This window comes from Podarcis tiliguerta (genome assembly GCF_965153285.1).
Source record: "Podarcis tiliguerta genome assembly, chromosome: 17".
NCBI lineage: Eukaryota > Metazoa > Chordata > Lepidosauria > Squamata > Lacertidae > Podarcis > Podarcis tiliguerta.
Window position 1 is genome coordinate 37,299,201 of NC_139550.1, and position 20,203 is coordinate 37,319,403.

A 20,203-nucleotide genomic window follows, 5' to 3' on the forward strand; every position below is an offset into this window, starting at 1 on the left:
CTTCTCCATCTGCAGGAAAGGGAGTTTCTAGCTGATTTGTGGTTCTTGACACCTGGCTGTCCTGGACAGACATGGATTCAGTGTGAATGGGCTATCTTTTTAATTTACAACTCAAAGAATCTGGTTGTCTGTGGGAATGCTTTAATCTTCAAGGTCTTGGAACAAACAGGATTCAGCTGCCAATTCTGAACACCAGTTCTGAAAGACTTACATCAGCTCCCAGTACATTTCCAAGCACAATTCAAAGTGTTGGTGCTGACCTTTAAAGCCCTAAACGGCCTCAGTCCAGTATATCTGAAGGTGCATCTCCACCCCCATCATTCTACCTGGACACTGAGGTCCAGCGCCGAGGGCCTTCTGGCAGTTCCCTCACTGTGAGAAGCAAAGCTACAGGGAACCAGGCAGAGGGCCTTCTTGGTAGTGGCGCCTGTCCTGTGGAACGCCCTCCCATCAGATGTCAAAGAGATAAACAACTACCTGACATTTGGAAGACATCTGAAGGCAGCCCTGTTTAGGGAAGTTTTTAATGTGTGACATTTTAATGTATTTTTGATCTTTGTTGGAAGCCACCCAGAGTGGCTGGGGTACAAATAAATTGTTGTTGTTGTTGTTTCTTTGACTTTTGACAGCTGGAGCACAGAGTGATGGTTGTTAAAACTGGAGGGACACATCATCCTATGCATAACAACAACAACAACAACAACAACAACAACAACAACAACAACAACTTATTTGTACCCCAGCCACTCTGGGTGGCTTCCAACAAAGATCAAAAACTACATATTCTTTCAATCAGTTTGTGGAACAATGGGTGGCTATCCTCCAGAAACTGGAGGGTAGCAGCCCAGTGCCTCGTGTCTCTAGAGTTTCCCACCCTGCCGTTTGCTTAATCGCTTCAGGGTCCAGAGAGATGGAGCGGTGCTCTCTGGGCACCAGTGGTGCTTCTGGGGTTCCCCTGCACCTGTCAGGGGCTGGAGGCCGGGCTGCATCTGGGAATCCCAGAGTGTCCTTGCTGCTTTCTTCAAGATGATGTTAATGCCCAAAGACTGGCACCGAGGGAAGACTGTCAATAATGCAAAAGGACTCCCTCTCCCCAGAACTGATGGCTGTATCCAACTTGATGACCTGACTTTTCAAGGTGCAAAAATCTGTGCCTCTGATGGTAACATCAGTGTGCGCCAACATACAGTTAGGGAATCAATGCTCCCAAGATTCAGCACCTTGGACAGCGTTTCCTTGCATTGCCTTTATTTGGAATAGGCATGTCATCTTCTCGTTTGAGAGGCTACTACTACTTCTTACTTACTTCTCTCCATCACCACCCACTGTGGGAAATGCTAAAGTCCCACCCACTGTGGAAAATGCTAGAATATAAGAGCAAGGAAAATCATATCCACTGCAGCAAGTTCACAACACATTATTGATTAATTGGTGAAATTTATATCTTGCTGTCCTTCCATGGAATTCAAGGAGGCAAGCATCCTAAGTGATCTCCCATCCAGATACGGACCAGAACTTGCTTAGCTTCAATGAGATTGCTGCATAGAGTGCCTTCAGGCTTAAAGCAAAGCAAAATATCATGGAGGAGGAGGAAATCTACCACCTCAGCTTTACCTGAGAATCCTGCCTTAAGGCACCACCAGAGCTCTGCAAGGCAAATATTCTGCAAAATATCTGAGCTGCCACTAATCCAGATTCAAAGCCAACACAATTCTAGTGCTCTCCAAAGACCTGGTCTGCTATCAAGTATTTTTGTAAAGAAATCAGAAATCAGAACATGCAATTAAATTATTGTTATTTGAGATAGCTTTCCTTACTTATCAGTAAGCCTCACTGGATGCAGAAATAATACAAGCATCACACTTCACTCTTAACTCTCATTATGTGTATAATAAAAAAGGTAAAAGTAAAGGACCCTTTGATAGTTAAGTCCAGTCAAAGGCAACTATAAGGTTGCGGTGCTCATCTCCCTTTCAGGCCAAAGGAGCCGGCATTTGTCCACAGACAGCTTCCCAGGTCATGTGGCCAGAATGACTAAACTGCTTCTGGCACAAAGGAACACCTTTATGGAAACCAAAGGGCACAGAAATGTCGTTTCAATAATAGGAATAGGAATAGGAATAGGAATAGGAATAGGAATAGGAATAGGAATAATAAGCTCCACTGAAAACACTGGGACTATATCAGAGGAAATATTCATAGGATCAGGCTGCTAACAATAAGAATATTTTTGTTTGTGTTACAATGGTACCTCGGGTTAAGAACTTAATTCGTTCTGGAGGTCTGTTCTTAACCTGAAACTGTTCTTAACCTGAGGTACCACTTTAGCTAATGGGGCCTCCAGCTGCCGCCACGCCACCGCCTCATGATTTCTGTTCTCATCATGAAGCAAAGTTCTTAATCCGAGGTACTATTTCTGGGTTAGCAGAGTCTGTAACCCGAGGTACCACTATATTATCGAATACTATAGTGATGTTTTCTCTTGCAAAAGAAAATATACTGTATATTTCCGTGTATAAGACTAGATTTTTTCCCTAAAAAATAATGTCAAAAATTAGGGGGGGGTCATACATGGATATATCTCCCCCCATTTTCTTAAATCTGAGTCCCCCAAAATAGAGGACATCTTATACATTGGGACGTCCTATAGATGGAAAAATACAGTATATCTTCTGCAGAACTGTGTTAAAATTCTGACTTTTCTCCAACTGAGTTAACAGCAGCATTTTATTTATTTTATTAATATTCCTGTTTATTTCAGCACCAAAGGTGTTTTCACACACAATGTTAAAAGCCAAGTGTACAAACTGTATTACATCTGGTTTAAAAATGACTCCTGCCAGCTTTCCATCATGCCTTCACATTTGCATGTGAGCAAGAATGTGCAAGGAGGGTTGGAATTCGTTTTGGTAGTGGTGGGCTTTGATTTTTGTTTTTTAAATCCATACTCCCTCAGGATCACAGATAATTACATGTCTCTCCAAAATCACGCCAAATACAAAAAGGGCAGGATAACCTTCCTGGGTTAACATTAGCAACCGACGCTGGTCCAAATGAAAAAGTGTCATAGCATTTCTGGAAAATGTTCAGATTCTGTCCATGCTCGGTGAAGTGCGCCATAATTGTGGAGCTGCTTTAGAGAATTATTACCTATAGCACCACATGGATTTGCCACATTGTGGGAGCGGTTAGAGGAGCAGAGCCTACAGAGATTGTGATGGGGGCCTGGAACAAAAGGTAGCCTTCAATAGAGCATGATGAGGCCAAGCAAACTGAGGGCTTCAGGAAACTCATCATCTTGAATTCTGCCCAGAAAGCAAGGGAAAGGCCCTGGAGCACTGGATTAATGTGCACCTGAAAATCTCCAGAGGAACATGAAACGTTGCCTTATAACCAGTTCAGGGCCCTTCCAGTCATCCTTTTATTGTGCCTTCATAATGATCTGTGCTCATGATGCTATCAGAGCAGTTATACACAAGGCCGCTTTCAATATTGTATGTTTAGGGGTGGACATTCTGCTTCATTTCCAATCAGTCCATGCCCTGTAGCTTCCTATTGAAATATGGCAGCTGCTCATACCACAAGGCCCTGACTGATGATGCTCTTTGCATTAGATGCAGCAACTTTTGCCCTGCGCTTTCCTGGCCTGTATCTTGAGTGTTGTTGTTTTATTTTTACCACATCACTTTCCCCAGAGAAACATGCTTGTTACTGCTTAATCAGAGCAATGGGCAATTCAGCTTTTCTACGGATTGCCATTTGCTCCAGTTTGGCGGTAAAGAGCAGGTTTTTGCAGAGAAAGCAGTGGAGAGAAAAAAACCATGCTTGGACACGGAGCTTTAAAGAATGGACCAGTGCCTGGAAAGAGTGTAGGCAAGCCCTTACATAACTTCAGTGTAAGAGCATTCTTGTATTTAGGTATTCTGCAGCTTCTCATTAAGATACAGGTCCCACCCATTTCCTTTTGCAGTACTTGAAATGTGTGAAAAGGCAGCAAATCAGACAAGGAAAAGAAAAGGCCACAACTATGCTCAAGGGAGGGAGTAAGATTACAAGTTGCCTCACATGGAATAAAAACCAAGATTCCACCTAGACCAGGCGTCTTATCCTGAGCCCTAGAGGGGCTGCCACTTTTCAAGGAGGACGCGGTGCATCCGGCACAGTTAACAGTTGTGCAGAAGACGTTCCACTCAAGAGGCTGAAATTCCTTCTACACGACCATTAAAAAGGCAGGAAGAGCCTGGTCCTCTTTTCCATCTGACCACTCGAATCTGGACTGCAAGTCTCAAGCTGGAGCCTCACCCAAATTGCAAGTGCAGATTCTTGAAGTTAGGTTGCTATGGATAATTGGTGTGGGGGCACATTCATCAGCCCCTCCACCTTTTATTTTTATTGAGCAAAGGTCCAGGGTTGGGGCTGCAATTCAGGAACACTGGATTTTTCTCAATAATGTTTTTTAAAAGTTAAATTAAATAATTAAATTAAAAATTAAATTAAATTAAATTTGGAAATGCAGTAAAATATTATAAAAATAAGGAACTGCAGAAAGAGGGGGAGGGGAGTCGAAATTATATATACTTAATAAATCGTTTGGTTTTTAGGGGGGGTTTGATGCTGTAAAACTAATTTTATAAATAAAAATTAAAAAAATGTTTTTAAAAACAGCACCCCAAAAACCTCTATTGCCAATACTCTTGCATAAGAACCTTTCTCACTGTCTTCTGTTTCAGCCACTCTCATTTAGCTGTACTGCCTTCCATCTGCAACCCTGGCGCTACTTTAATGAAAGATACTAAGCAAAGTAAAAAGTGCTACAGGCCAAACATGTCTGAACATGTGCAGCAAGGTACCTCTTATTTACCACTCAAGCAGCTTCCGCACCCTGAGCAGCCCACCTCCCAGATGCTGCTAGACGACAGTTTCCATCATCCCTGTCCATTGGGGCTGATGGGCATTCGGAGTCAAATATCTGGAGGGCACCAGGTTGGGAAATGCTGCACAAAAGCAATTGCAGCCTGTCACCTGCTCACTTAGAGTTAGTTATCAGAGCTTCCTTCCAGGTCAAATGGCAGGGTTGCTATCTCTGCCTGAACCCTAATCTCTCTCTTTAAAAGAAATGAAACTGATATGACAATATGGGCTTCAAATCAGTTTGCGATGATACATTGATGTATCACCCAGTCTTACTAATCAGCATGGCCAGGGGACAGGAATGATGGGTACTGTAGTCTGTTAACTTCCAGAGGGACATTACGGTTCTAGGTTATGTGCTCTCAAAACGTTGCTAAATCTTGTACCTGTGTACACCACCTTTGAATTCTTTTTCACTCCATAAGTTTTTTCATATATGACTAAATCTTCAGTCCAATGCCCATTTATCTTGAATAAACCCCATTAAACTCTGTGGTGTGCACTTGAAAACGTCAAGGCTGGATGTGACAAAAGAAGTGTGTTGAGGGTATGCTGGACTGCTGGCCAACCAGAGCGTGTTGCCATGTATTCTGGTGAATGGCTGGGTGCCTGTTCACATTTGCCACAGATTTCTTGCAGTGTGGCCCTGAATTTCTAGTCCACCTAACAGGGCAAGCAACAAACAGAAGGGGAAGAAATGCAACGTAAACTGAGTGCTCACAGCACACCCCTCCGCTGTAGGACCAGCTCCAGCTTATTCCCAAGTTCCTAACTGAAATGACAGGCAGGCAAGTCCGCAGACCAAAATGATGGCTCAGTAGTGCTGTCCCTCTCACCCACTGAAACAAGTGGTTTGCCCTTTTATTTTCACAAGCACTATGTGAACATTCTTGCACTTATCTGTTAATTTGTTGTGTTATTAATTTTTTCTTTTAAAGAAACTGAAGTCTTGTCATTGGAGTTTCCCCCCAAGCATTTCACTGATGTAAAGGCTGTGGGCCACTCAGCACCCTGAACCAGCCTCTGCCTCCAACCTTGCAGAACCAGTATTCACCCCCCCCCCAGCAGCTTTGCATCCATCTTCACCCATAAATTCTGCCTGCAGTGTTTCTGAGGCAGGAGCTACACTCCATTGTCTGATTGAAATGGGTACTGGCTGCCTAAATAATGTATAAGCTGTTGATAGCAGAGAGGCCTGGCTGGCTGCGTTCGGCCAAAGGGGTAGGAGACCAAGGCTGATCAGTAATGCACTGACCCCTGGCAAGGGCCAAGCAGGAGAAGTGAGACACAGACACACAGAGAGAGGCAGCCAGGCTTCAGTTGAAATGGATGGTTCACAGTGTTTTAAGGGAAGTATCTGTAAGGATGGATGAAGAAACCTGGATGAAAAGAGGAGGAAGGAGCTTGAGTAGGAGGTCAGCATCCACCTGCTGGGACTTAAACCAGGAGTCTCCTTGGTCTGTGGGCTAGTAGCGCCCCCATCCACTTGAGATCACAGAGGGGGAGAGGGAAAATGAATTTGATGTAAGTGAAACATAGCTCAGTTGCTAGAGCATGAGACTCTTAATCTCAGGTTCATGGGTTTGAGCCCCCCATTGGCAGGGGCATAGGAAGGGGTGTGTGGCCCACCCCGGGTGTCATCCTTGAGGGGGGTGACAAAAGGGCACACTGAAGGGGTCGACACTTACTGTGGGGCCTGGCCTGCAGTGCGCCTGAGACACGCATCTCTCCTGGGAGTAACACAGTGGCTCAGGGCCCTGTGCTGCCCAAAATGGCAGCGTGGGGCTTGCATCCACCAGGCAGACTCCTTGGGCTGCACCGCCCCCCTGGGCAGATCGCTGCAGCGCCCCCGTGCATGGATTGCCGCAGCACCCCCATGCAGCGCCCCCGTGCGTGGATCACTAAGGCGCCCCTGTGGGTGGCTAGCCCCACCCCTGCCGCTCCGGGTGCTGCCCGTTGGTCAAAAGATTCCTCCATTGCAGGGGGTTGGACGAGATCAACTTCGTGGTCCCTTCCAACTCCACACTTCTGTGATTCTATTCTCTCCCTGCCCTGCAACTCCAGTCTTAGCATAGCTCCATCAAAGGCAACCCCTTGCTCCCATCTAATCAGATCTGCATTTAAGAATCTCTTCCTGACTTTGGCCTTGCTTGTATGGCTCGCCAGATCTCTGCCTGCCTATTCCTCCCCATCTCCCTGCTGCTTGATTCTGGCCTTCATTTCAGCCCTCCTTCGGGTGAGCTTAGCAGAGCTCAAATCCTGGCATACCATTAGCTCAGCTTCCAGGTTGGCTGGCCTGCGGATCTGCTCCAGGATGCCAGCAAACTCTGGTCCTAATCCTTCCAGGGCTCCTACTTCAACTCCATGGGCTTCACTGCCTGTGGCCCAGTGCAGATGGTGGGTCACAGATGCGTTGGACAAAGGAGCCATCCAATTCAACGCATAATCATAAGATTATGACCACCATAATCTTGGTGAATCTCAAATGGAGAACACCATGCTGAAGCCCCCCTGCATGCCAAGCAGAGCCATTTGCTATGATGAGGGCTGTACACATGTTGGTTCTTTGAAAGTGAAGCAAGGTGAACCAATACTGGGCACAGTATTCTGTTTCCTTTAAGGTATGAAAAGCAAGGTCCTTTCCCTAATGGAAACAAAGCTATGTTGAGTGCTAAGTCTAGCAAAGTTTTCTTGGAAATCAGAAAAACTGCTGAATCATCTTTCATTTGGGCAGATTTCTTAACCTTAAAGAAAAGCAGCAAAAATTATGCAAAATAATATTTTGCATATTTTATACAGGTAACAGAATTCTGCTGCTTGAGGATTTGAGGTTTTTTTGTCCCTGAACCCAGTGCTATTTTTCTAGAAAAAGAAGTGCTGGAACTCACCATGAACACCTCCCTTGTTATCTTAGAATGGTAATGGTGCCACCTGAGAGGCTGAGAGCTGAAAAAAGCCCTGCCTGAATCACAAATCATCATGTTCAGTTAAAAAAAAAAATTCCCTTCCCAAAGATAATCAGTCAGTCAAATCGTGAGCACTCATGATCATGAGCCACATTCCAGTGTATACCAAAATTTTCTCATTTATATAATAATCTACAGAGAGTGGGCTACTAGTGGGTTTCTTGGCCTAGTAAAAATATTTGGCATCTTTGTGAGGTATTAATACGATTGTTTTCACTTATTGTTACAGACTGAAGGCCTTTCAAAACGCAACTTCTGCCAGGGGCCAGGTTTGCGGGCCTCTCAATATCCCACCAGTGGATTAACGCACAGATGGATAGAAAACATGTAATCGGATGACAAATGAAAGAGAATGAATGAGTAGCAGAAAATCAATGCATTATGGCAGCCTTGGGCACCCGGGCACCCTCCAGATGTTTTGGACAACCAGCTCCAGCCAATTATAGTCTGAAACATCTGGAGGGCACCAGGTTGGCAAAGGCTGGATTGGGGCCTGGATGGAGCTATGAGTGGAAGTGTCTGAAACCAAACCTGGCATTGATCTCTTGCCTGAAATGAACTTCCAAGGACTAGGAAAACTACTTCTCAATTTCCCCCTGAAAACGCCCCCTTCCCCCAGGCCATTGTACATTGTGTTCCCCCAGCCAGGTTCAGAAATTGGAAATAAGCTCATCTGGAGGAGGCAGGCGGGGGGGGGGGCAGAGACACACTAGGAGAAATAAATTGAAGGCAGGGGATTAAGCATCATTCTCATCTATGCATTCTCCTCTGCAGTTGCCCCTACACACACACACAGGAATTGTGCATTATCTTGGCAGACAAAGGTTTGGAAAGAAACACACACTCACTGGTTTTAGCAGGAGCCCCAGAGCTCACCTTCCTAGTATTTCCATCAGATCTGGCCAATCCAGAGGCTTCATACTGCCTTCCAATCAGAGCAGCTGGTGTTGTGCTATGCAATTCCCTGCTATGCCTGAAGTCCCTTTCCTAGGCTAGATCCCAAACTTGAATATTCATTAAGTTTCTGGTTTAAGCATCTGATATCCTATTAAGGTACATTAAATATGTATCTGTAGAGATATTCCATAGAAGATGTGGAAAGCCAAAGGTGCAGAAAATGCCCCAAGAAAAATTTCTGGGGTTGAATTATCCAAAAAATACTAGTGCACACATCTCTCTCCTCCACCCACAATTGTTTACATAATAGACTCTGGGCAGGACAGATCATACAGACCAAATAACAAATACAGACAAATAACATACTATGCTAAATAAAGCTAGGAGAATTTGCTATCAATGGAGAGACAACCATTCAATCAGAGGTGTCATTCATGGGCCAGGGCATCCTGTTCTTCAAACTACAGGTGTTTATTGGCCTTATTACTTCTTATCTCCATGATAGAACTCTGCATATTGAAAGCCTGTTGTTACGAACATACAAATGGACTAATTTACATAGTATGCACACCAAAAGCACAAATCCCTTTACTTTTATTTTTAAAGGATAAATAACAACTTACAAATATTTTCTAAAAGTTTTACAGAGATTAAAAGGCAGCACAGAAAGAAACCACAGAGAATGCTCTTAAAATGTCCCTTTCCACACTTCTGTTCTTTACAAAAGCAAGTGAAAAATATCACTCTTATTCCCAGCCCCCAAATCTGAAAATGACGCCCCAGTTGTTGTTACAGAAAAGCTGTAGCCTTCTCTAAGGGGGGAGGGGAGAAGTTTGTCTGGCTGGTCTGGGACCAGAGATGGGGCAGGGTGGGGAGTGGCGGAGACATGACAAGGGCGACCTCCAGAATGGGAAACACTTGAGTAGGTTACTTAATACAGGATTATATAAGCAGAGAAGGGGGGGGGTAGGTGGATGCTTAGTTACTGGAGCTAACCATGGTTCTTGTGGAGAAAGCTAAATTATGGAGGAAGCTGAGGAGAAAGCTAACTTTCCAAGGCTGGAAATTTCCTGGAGGTCATTAATCTCTCCCTTAAAACAGCATCCATCATAAGCACAAGGTCTAACTCGAGAAGATAGATGCAGCACAGGTTTCCCCACATTTTAGCAGTGAAGGGCTGTGGGGTCCCTGCAGATCTGAAGGAGATTCCACACACCATATAATTTCCTGCGTTGAAGATAGATGTGTGTAGAAAATAACAAGCATGAGGAACATTCAAGATGGCTGGATTAATGAACCCAGGCACAGCTCTGTGGGTACCACAGAGCCATGTGAGCAGGTAAAGGGAAATAGATGGGTCGGCTAAGAGCTGTGTAAATATAATAGACTTGCGAAGTGTGGGTATTTGGCTGGATAAGCAGAATTTCTAAAAACAAGTTGTACACAGTGTCAATGACAGAAGCAAAGAAGAAGATATATATATAGTAAGGAGGAGAAAGGGAGCGAATAGAGCCTGACTTGCACGCTGACTGAACTGACGGAGGAGACTCCAGCCCACAAAAGCTGCTGCCACATTAAATTTCTCAGCCTCCCAGAGGCCATCTGACTCTCTGCTGTCTTTGCTGCCGCAAACTCAGTTACCTCTCTGGAAGTTGTCACCAGGCTGACTATCATTCCTCTCCACCACACAAGCATGAAATTTGTGTGTGGGATAATCACATGTCCAATTTGTTTGAGGGTGTTATTCGTGCATTGTGAGAGTTGGGTCTCCCCCTGGAACGCCCAACATGTGTGGGGTCGAGGGGACCCTGCTCTTTCTCACCAGACAAGAAGGAATGCCTGCCTGGGAAGGGCATGAACCAAGGGAGAGGAAGGCAAGGCCCCTTTTAGGCCGTAGTGGACATCACCCTTCCTAAGTCCAGGTCTCACTTTTAAGCTGTGACTTGGGATCCATGATTTTTATCTCACATAGTTAGGGTACCTTTTACTTGCTCGCTTTATCCAGGCGGGATATTTTCTCGCTTCCCTTCTTTTGTCCTATTTCTCTGCCAGGCTTTCTCCTTCTCTTGATCCCTGCTCTCTCTTTCCCTTTCTCTCTCGTGCTTTACTCTTTCCCTCCTCCCCTCCTCGTCTCCAAGAGATGGTTGCGGCACCATCTTGCCCAAGCCTCCTCTTTCCCACAGTGGCCATACAGACGCCTCGGGGAAGCAGAGCGCAGGCGACCCTTGGATCCTTCGCTGCTTGTTCTCACAACATATGGTACCCAAAGGTATTCTGCCTCTGAACGTGGAGGCTCCAGTCTGGCTACAAGCCACTGGGAGGCCTCTCATCCTTGGCGCCTTGGTCCAATCCCCTTCTGCAGCCCACTCAGCAGCAGCAGCCAGGGCCCCAGACATCTTGCGCGGGCAGCGAATTCCACCAGTTCATTCTGCCCAGAGCGCAGAAGTGCCCGTCTCTCCGTTGCACCGAGGGGTCGTGAAGTTCTGGCAGCAGCAGAGGCAGAGGGAGGGAGACAAGAGGATGACCCTCAAAGGGAAGGAGTTCCCTCCCCACCCCGGGAAGCAAAGGCAAAGGCCAGGTGGGGCTGCGGGGGGCCATCCCGGTCTTGTCAACCTTCCTGCCGCCCCCGCCCCCATTTGCCACCTGCTGCCGGGCCCAGAGATTCCTGCGCTTCCGCCCCCGGCGTGGGAGCCCACGGCAGAGCCCCCTCCCCGCCAAGCCCCCTCGCCCTGCCCGCCCCGCCTCCGCCAGACTCTTCCCCATCGCCCCCCCACGCGCTGCCAATCAGGCCTGCTCGGCCAATCAGGAACAGAGAAAGCCAGCCCCGGCAGCCTGTGGAGCCCGCCCCCTCCCCTGCAGTCGCCTGGAAAAAAGCAAGCGCCGGAGCGCGCCCGCCCGCCCGCCTTGCCATCCCGAGCAATGCGCCAAAGGAGAGCGCGGAGAAGGCGCTCGCTCGCTCGGTGCCCTTGGCGAGCTGCCGGCGGACTCGGCGGCCGCGCAGGCAGGCTCTCCTCCCCCCGCCCTCGGCGCCGGCCGCCTGGTCTCCTCCACCGCCCCGTCTCCTTCCCAAGACGTCCTTCTCCGGAGCCGTCCGCCCTCGCAACGAGCTGAGGTCGCCGTGAGGCCCGTTGGCTGGCCCGGGGCGGAGCGGGCGGGGGAGAAGGCCAAGGAAGACAGGGAGCCTGCAGGACACGAGGCAGTGTATCTCGGGGGGAGAAACCCCAAAGGAATGCTCACATCCTTCCAGCGCCGCTTTTGCGCTACCGTGGGGCGTCTGGCTAGGCTAGCCTCTCCCGGGACCGAAGGGGCCTTTGGAGCTGAGCGAGATCAGCCGGGCTCTGAGATGGAACACCCCGCAGAATACCCCCCCCCCAATCTCTCTGCTGCCTCGGGCCTTTCTCGACCCATCCCCGCGTACTCCAGCCCTTTGCCCTCGGTTTTCTCTCTCGCCATCCCGCCAAGTGATACAGCGATCATTTCGTCTCCTTTCTTCGTTCGCAGTCTCCCTAGCCAAGCCCTCGGCCCCTCCGTTCCCTTTCATTATCCAGCCCAAGCCACTGAGAGAAGCTGCCCCCAAAGGATCCCGAGAGATTCGTTCCCACATTCACATGTTCTTCCATCAGCCAAGACATTTTGGGGAGGGAGAAGGAGCAAGAGGAGGAGTGTTCCCCTCCCCCACATACGACAGCAGGGATGGGGGAGGCTTGGAGCTGTCAGAAGCTTAAGTGGCTGCTGCTGCCCCCTCCTCCTCCTGCCCTCCGTTTAATGCAGGTACATCGCTGCAGTGGGTGGGTGGGTGGGAGATCCCTATTGGGCTTGAAGTACGCCCCCACCCACACCCCCTTTGCTGATCTGGCCAGGTACGTCACCGGCACTGCCTCCTCTCTCGCGCTCCCTTTTCGCTCCGTGTGTGTGCGCGCGCGCAGCTCTCTCTCTCTCTCTCTCTCTCACACACACACACACACGGTCACCACAGGAACATGTCGCTGTCACCTTGAGATGCAGGCAGGCATTGCAAGGTGCACCGGCGGAGAAATAGACGCCAAGGCGAAAATGATGGGAAGGGGCAGTAGAGGAGGTGGGAGCGGGGCCACGCGCGAGACACGGGACGCTCTCCCCCCCCCCCAGCCCTCCCCATGCACATTTTGCCACTTCTCCCTCCCTAAAGCTGGAGCCGCTTTCGAATTCTGCCTCCTCCTCCTCCTCCTCCTCCTCCTCCAGGTCTTCTGCTCAACGCCTCTCCTCTCTTCCCTCATCCCTAAATTAAAGGTTGCAGGGAAAGTCTAGTAAGGTGGTTTTTTTCTTTTTAAATCCCACCCGACCACCCAACCTTTTTTTTCTGCAGTGACTTGTCCGCACGCCATCCCGACCGCATTGCCCTCCCTCCCCGCGCACCCACCCCCAGCTCCGCGCATCTCTGCATTACAGATGACGGAGGCTGCCCGGATTCCCCTCCGCAAGAGGAGGAAGGGGGCGTCTCTCATCCATATCCCCCCTCCGGGAAAAAACCCCCAGGCTCTTTTATTTTTATGTTTTGACCGACAGTCTTTTCCATCTCTCTTTATTCCCTCAACTCCCCTCCAAAATAGAAAGTCTCCTCAAGAGGAGCTACTTACCAGGCCATGCTAGAACCCAGGAGAGACTGAGGTGGGGAGGAGGGAGGCAGGTGAGGGAATCCGCTGCGGGGAGAAGATGAAGCGTGGGGTGGAACTGCGGGTCTCTCTCTCTCTCTCTCTCTTGGCCCGGATCCAGTCGAGAGGAGGAGGAGAAGGAGGGGGAGCTTCCTCGGCCTGATTTGCCCCCCTCAGGAGGGGATCGGAGGGAAGGGGAGGGTCAGGGCAAGGGTGGGGGGAGCCGGTTGTCTACAGCCCCGGGGATGCTGCGGCTGGCATCGCAGCGGCTACATCCTGCAAGGATGGAGAGAGCTCGCTGAGCGCTGGTCCAGCTGCAAATCTCAGCAGAGCGGGGAGGGGGAGACGAGGGGAGGAGGGGAACTGTGGTGCAAGCGGGGGGGAGGGAGATGTGACTGGAGGCCGAGAACCAATCGCAGTTCTAGCCTCCTGCACCCCCCTCCCCCACTTCACGCAGCCAGGTCCATCCCCCCAACTCCTCCTTGTTCTCCACACCTCCCCAAATCAAGAGACACCCATAGATGTATTGCTGGAACTCACAGATGGCTGCTTCCTCCCCCCACTCCAGTCCCGGTGATGGTACGTTCCAAGCAGCCTCTCCGTCACTGATGGAAAGGATGCAGGGATGCAGCGATGGAAGGACCATCTGCTTGGTGCAGATAGTACCTGCCCCTGTAGAATCCCAGCCACAGCCACAGAGTCCTTGGCCAAGTGGGCAGCTCCGGATGCCTGAGTGGTGCTGCTGGTGGTGGATGGGCTGAGAGGGAGTGCCTTTCCCAAGCTCATCCACGGAGCTTCATAGCCAAGGGGTGATTTGAACCTGGGCCTGCCACAGCCAAGCCTCAAACTCTTATCCATTGCATTCTAGCGACGCAGACACAGAGTGGCAGGACCCAGCTAAGGGTGCCACACACAACAGAAGAGAGGGCTTTTTCAGCCATTTCGGCAGTGTGCTGTGGAGAGTCAGGAAAACTGCCCTTGCCACCATGTCACCCAACACCACTACTATTATGAAGGGTAAAAAGGAGGAGCCCTTTACCCCTTCCCTCTACTCAGAGCCTATTGCACTTGCACCTGGTACTTTTGCTGGATCCTGCAGCTATCGAACAGAAAGACACCTGGGTGAATTTGGATCAATCTAGCTGATCTCCTGTGCCTATCTTCTTTCTATCCTCTTGTTTGTGCAGTGCTATAATCCCTGCCAGGTTTTGGGTCATTACAACTGTCTGTGATATCTCTTCCAGTCAACTATTCTCATTTTTTCTCTCCTTCTGACTGCTGAAAACTTCATGAACAGGGTCACAATCCACCTCAGCGCTTGGTTACGCATGTTCAAGCCCATCTAAATAATGAAGTGGTTGTAAACAAACATTCCTGATGTTCAGCTACTTTTCCATACCTGCCTGATGAAGCATTCTGTAACTTGAAGCTTGCATTCTCTGATGACAGAATAAACTAGTCAGACAGATTACATCTGTCACCAAAACCAATTTGTGTTAGAACTGAACAGAAATGTATCAGAAGACTAATCCCATCCTTTTCTCTCACCGTCCCCTAGAAAAAGTGGGCCACTTTGCAGGATTGTTTCCAAATATTCTCCAGTGTGTGTGTGTGTGTGTGTGTGTGTGTGTGTGTGATGCCACTGCACCCTCCTCAATGCCCTGGAAGGACTCCAAGTCTGTGTATTGAGAAGGATGCAAAAGAGTGACCAGGTACACAGTTGCTGCTGTTGCCACTTGCAAGAGCTACAATAACTAATCACAGGGTTGTGGTGGTGGGGGGGGGTGGATAAAACTATGCTACTGTCACTGCTTATAATAAGTCTCACCTCTGAGAAACTGCAAGAGAATTTCACCCCACCTAGGAAGAATTTAGTGAAATGGTCTTCAGCTTCCACCTCCAATTTCTTTGTCCACAAATAGGTGATTCACTTCACTAGGCACAAAGATTTGCCCCCAAAATTGACACTCTGAGCAGCTATCTTCTGCAAAACAGAAATCTAAGAGATCAGCATTTGCTACCATAGAAATATTATTGTCCTTCGTTTTGTACAGGTTTATGTTGCCACATCCAGCATGTTATGACCCATTGAGATGAACACAGGTGTCAGGGGTTCAGGAGCAGAGTCACTGGAGAGGGAAGAAACAGAGAGCGAGGGGGAGGAGTCGGAAGGAAATGTCAGCGGCGACAGTAGTCCAAGATCTCTGAGTCTCTCCAGTGACTCGGAGGATTCACAGAAAGGGGCCCCCATGGTCAGGGCAAGGGGAGTGCCCAGGGGGACACCTCGGGAAGAAGGGGACTCAGAGAGTAGCAGCTGGAAATCCGGACCAGCTTCCCCCCCAGAGTGCAGTAGGGGGGAGGAGTCTAAGGCATCGGGATCAGGGAGCGCGCAGGCAGAGGGAGAACGTGAGGCAGGAGTGGCCACACCCTCGTCAGGGAGCGAGGAAACGGTCATCCGGAAAGTAAAACGCGCGCGCGCGCCAAGTTCAAATGTACAGGAGGGCGGCAAGGTGGGCAGCCCGGGTAAGGAGCCAGGTCCTAAAGCCCGCCGAAGAGAGGGGGAGGAGTCAGAGGGGTCTAGCTCCGCGTCGGAAGAGTCCAGGAGGAATGAGACCCCGGGGGGTAGTAAGACCCAGAGGAAGAGAGAGAGAAGGAAGAGGTGGAGTAAGATTAGAGTCTTGAACCTGTGCACGGGGGGTGGAGATCCAGACAGAGCTTCGCCGGTCTAAAGTCCAGACGTAGGGCTGGGACGCTGAGACTTGTAAATGGAGACTATTCTTCAATAAAGACTTTGATACTGTACTATCGGCTAGCGTTGGTCCTTGGTGAGCTGGGACCCGGAGCCAGCCCTGACAGTAAGCTCTGTCACTAATTTTAAAGTTTTGGCACCAAGAACCTCGCCACGTGAGTCGGCGCAGCGAGGACAGAGGAGGGGTGCTTACAGAGCTCACAAAACTCAGGCAAGATGACGACGGAAGAGAAGATAAAAGCCCTGCAAGAAGCGGTGACACAACTCAGCACTGAGGTAATTGCATCCAGGAAGAGAGAGGAGGAGATGGTTACCTCCTGCCGGGATCTCCAGGCCAGGTTGGACGTGCTTTCCAAAGAGGGGCAAACGGGAGCCAAGGCAGAAGGCATAGGTTTGGGGAGAAGGGGAGGAAGCCTTGTATCGCATTTCGACGGGAGTTTGCAGCAGTACCCCAACTTCAGAGCAGACCTGCTGTTTGCGCTGGATTTACTTGACAAAGACTTTAGAGATGAGAGAGAGAGAGTGGGATTTATCTTGTCCCATTTGCATGGGGAAGCCAAAACGTGGCTGCGGAATCTATGGAGGGACAATGATCCAGCGCTCCAAGATGCGAAGGCTTTTATTAAAGCAATGGACTCATGCTTTTTATCAAAGGTAGACGTCGATATTGCCAGGAGGGACATACATGGACTTAAACAAGGCAAAGCCAGCGTGCGGCAGTACCATACTCGATTTTTCGGACTGGCTTTTCACACCCACGCTTTCTACCAGCACGTTCCAGGGATTCACCTCGGACGAAGAACCACCATTAGACACACGTTCACCGGAGGGCTCGCCCTCGGGGTTTGCCTCAGACCGCTCGTTTTGGTGGGACAATCGAGGAGAGGAGAGGTGGCTGAGGGGCCCTTGGCAGGCAACGGACCCAGAGGGGAACGAGGGTGAGAGGGACATGGACGTGATGGGGGAGGACGTTGGGTTCGAGCATGGCGGCACGGAGATGGAAGCAGAGGAGAACGAGGTCGGCGAAGACATGGAGGACGAGCCGGATTTCTCTAACTGGATGCACGCCACGGGGGACGAACTGTATCCACCATTCACCCCCACAACGACGGAGCACCCAGCACCCCCGCCGGAGGAAGGGGAGGGGGGAAGGGGGGGCTTCGAGGGGGGGATGGATGTCAGGGGTTCAGGAGCAGAGTCACTGGAGAGGGAAGAAACAGAGAGCGAGGGGGAGGAGTCGGAAGGAAATGTCAGCGGCGACAGTAGTCCAAGATCTCTGAGTCTCTCCAGTGACTCGGAGGATTCACAGAAAGGGGCCCCCATGGTCAGGGCAAGGGGAGTGCCCAGGGGGACACCTCGGGAAGAAGGGGACTCAGAGAGTAGCAGCTGGAAATCCGGACCAGCTTCCCCCCCAGAGTGCAGTAGGGGGGAGGAGTCTAAGGCATCGGGATCAGGGAGCGCGCAGGCAGAGGGAGAACGTGAGGCAGGAGTGGCCACACCCTCGTCAGGGAGCGAGGAAACGGTCATCCGGAAAGTAAAACGCGCGCGCGCGCCAAGTTCAAATGTACAGGAGGGCGGCAAGGTGGGCAGCCCGGGTAAGGAGCCAGGTCCTAAAGCCCGCCGAAGAGAGGGGGAGGAGTCAGAGGGGTCTAGCTCCGCGTCGGAAGAGTCCAGGAGGAATGAGACCCCGGGGGGTAGTAAGACCCAGAGGAAGAGAGAGAGAAGGAAGAGGTGGAGTAAGATTAGAGTCTTGAACTGGTGCACGGGGGGTGGAGATCCAGACAGAGCTTCGCCGGTCTAAAGTCCAGACGTAGGGCTGGGACGCTGAGACTTGTAAATGGAGACTATTCTTCAATAAAGACTTTGATACTGTACTATCGGCTAGCGTTGGTCCTTGGTGAGCTGGGACCCGGAGCCAGCCCTGACAACAGGTCTTCCAGATGCTTGAGAAACAGGTCCCTATCCTGTGTGTTGCTGTTGCGATTTATGGAGCAGTTTGCAGTTCTAGGCTGGCAATGAAAACAGGAGGTTTATCAAGTTCTTCTTCATGGACACTCATACAAAGCAATTGGTTTGGTGGGTGTGGTGGTGTAAACATTGCACTTACCAAGGGTTGCTGTGGAGCTATTGATGAAGGCTGCAACTGATGCAATTCATAGTGGTCTGACAGAGGTTACCAAGTGCAGAGTGGATGCCCCGGTGTCGCTGCTTTTTCATTGCCTACAATCAGTGCCATTAACTACGAACCCCAAAATATGGGATCCCCTTCAAACCAGTTGATTTGCAGCATCTTGCAGAGATAACCAGTGCTTTTTTCTGGGGGGATGCAGGGGTACGCATACCCCTAAACATTTTGTGAATCTTTGTACTTTTGTCCATTTACTGCATTTATTTTTCCGGATTTGAACTATAAAATGGTGAATTTCTTGAATCAAAATGAGAGTACCCCAAACATTTTTAAAGAAAAAAAAGCACTGGAGATAACCCTGCACTTTGCAGCACCCCACAAACTGAGCAATTGATACACCAAACATGGGGTTTGTGCTTAACATTGACTATGAACCCTAAAATTTGGGGTCCCCTCCAAACCTTCCTACAAACTGTTGCCTGATGATGGCGTTGGCATATAACTACCGAAAGAGCCCAGATTTTCATTTCTTTGAGGCAACCAGTGGTCTCAGGCTGACATCATGAGAGCCTTTCTAGCCACACACTCCAGGAAAGTCCAAAAATGCAGGCAGATATGTTGATCTACGTATTTGGATCAGGTTCAAAATCTATCATACTCCAGAATCCTGTTCCCACTGTGACCAGCCAGATGCCAGTGGGAAGTTTGCAAGCAGACCAGAGTACAACAGTGCTCTTTGCACTTCTTCTACCCAGCAGCTGCTGTTCAGAGGCATGCTCAAAGCCCTTCATCATCTTGGTTACTCTTTTCTTATTCCCCCCCCCCCCCAGCTTTCTGAGAACCTTATTGAGATGAGGCACCCAGAACTGTACACAGTGCTCAGGTGCAGTCTCACCACAGATTTGTATTATGACATTGTAATATTGACACTTTTATTTTCAATGCCTTTCCTAGGGATTTCTAACATGGAATTTGCTTTTTTCACAACTGCCACACACTGAGCCATAGCTGTCAATGTTTCCCTTTTTTTAAGGGAAATTTCCTTATTCCAAATAGGATTCCTCACAAGAAAAGGGAAAAGTTGACAGCTATGCACTGAGCTGACACCTTCATCAAGGCCAAGGTCTCATTTCTGCGCAGTCACTGTCAATTCAGACCCCTAGCTACGGGAAGTTATATTTTTTTGCCCTGATGTACTTCACTGTTAACTTGTTTACACTGAATTCCATCTGTCATATTACTGTCTATTTACCCAATTTGGAGAGATCCTTTTGGAGTTATTCGCAATTCCCCTTTGTTTTATCAATCCTGCAGAGGCTGGTATCATCTGCAAACTTTGCTATCTCACTGTTTACCTCCAAATCTAGATAATTAATGAACAAATTAAAAATTGCTGGTCCCTAGCACTGATCCTTGGTGGACTCTGCTTTCCACAACCCTTTGAAATACTGTCCATTTCTCCTCTCTGCTTCCTGTTTCTTAACCAGGACATCCCCTCTTCTCCCATGACTGTTAAGCTTAATCAGGAGTCTTCAGTGAGGTACTTTATTAAAAGTGTTTTGAAAGCTGAAGTACACATTGTCAGCTGGATTGGTTGTGTGGATGCCATTCAGACCCAGTAATTTGACAATCTTCAATTCTCAATGAGGCCTAGAAATTCATCACTTGTCACTATTAGTCTCTATTATAATCAAGCAGCAGTACAGAGCACAGAACTCAATTTATTAGACCTAGCATTAGCGCAATCGTAAGCACAGTTTCCTGGCAGTAACTGCATTGAATTCAGTGGTGTTCAGTGGTGCTTCCTTCAGACTACAAAGGTTCAACTTTCAAAGCATATAGAGCTTTCTTTACCAAAGGATCTTCAGTGAGTTGAAATGCAGCCTTTTGCTTTTAATTCAAAAGGCAAGCAATCTCTTTT

The 20,203-nt window shown here is 49.1% G+C and overlaps 1 protein-coding gene across 10 annotated transcripts in view; it reads right to left on the reverse strand.

The window, feature by feature from the left end:
• The window catches only part of ATP2B3 (ATPase plasma membrane Ca2+ transporting 3), a 115,394-nt gene extending 101,652 nt beyond the window's left edge, over window positions 1–13,742 (reverse strand). For 6 of the 10 annotated variants that reach the window (XM_083419525.1, XM_083419529.1, XM_083419524.1 and 3 more), the window contains exon 1: window positions 13,391–13,740. The gene's annotated coding sequence lies outside the window, so the exon portion shown is untranslated. Of the gene's footprint in view, window positions 1–13,390 lie in introns of all 10 variants that reach the window. The other 4 variants (XM_083419527.1, XM_083419526.1, XM_083419528.1 and 1 more) reach the window with 2 other exon arrangements.
• Window positions 13,743–20,203: the final 6,461 nt, after the last annotated feature.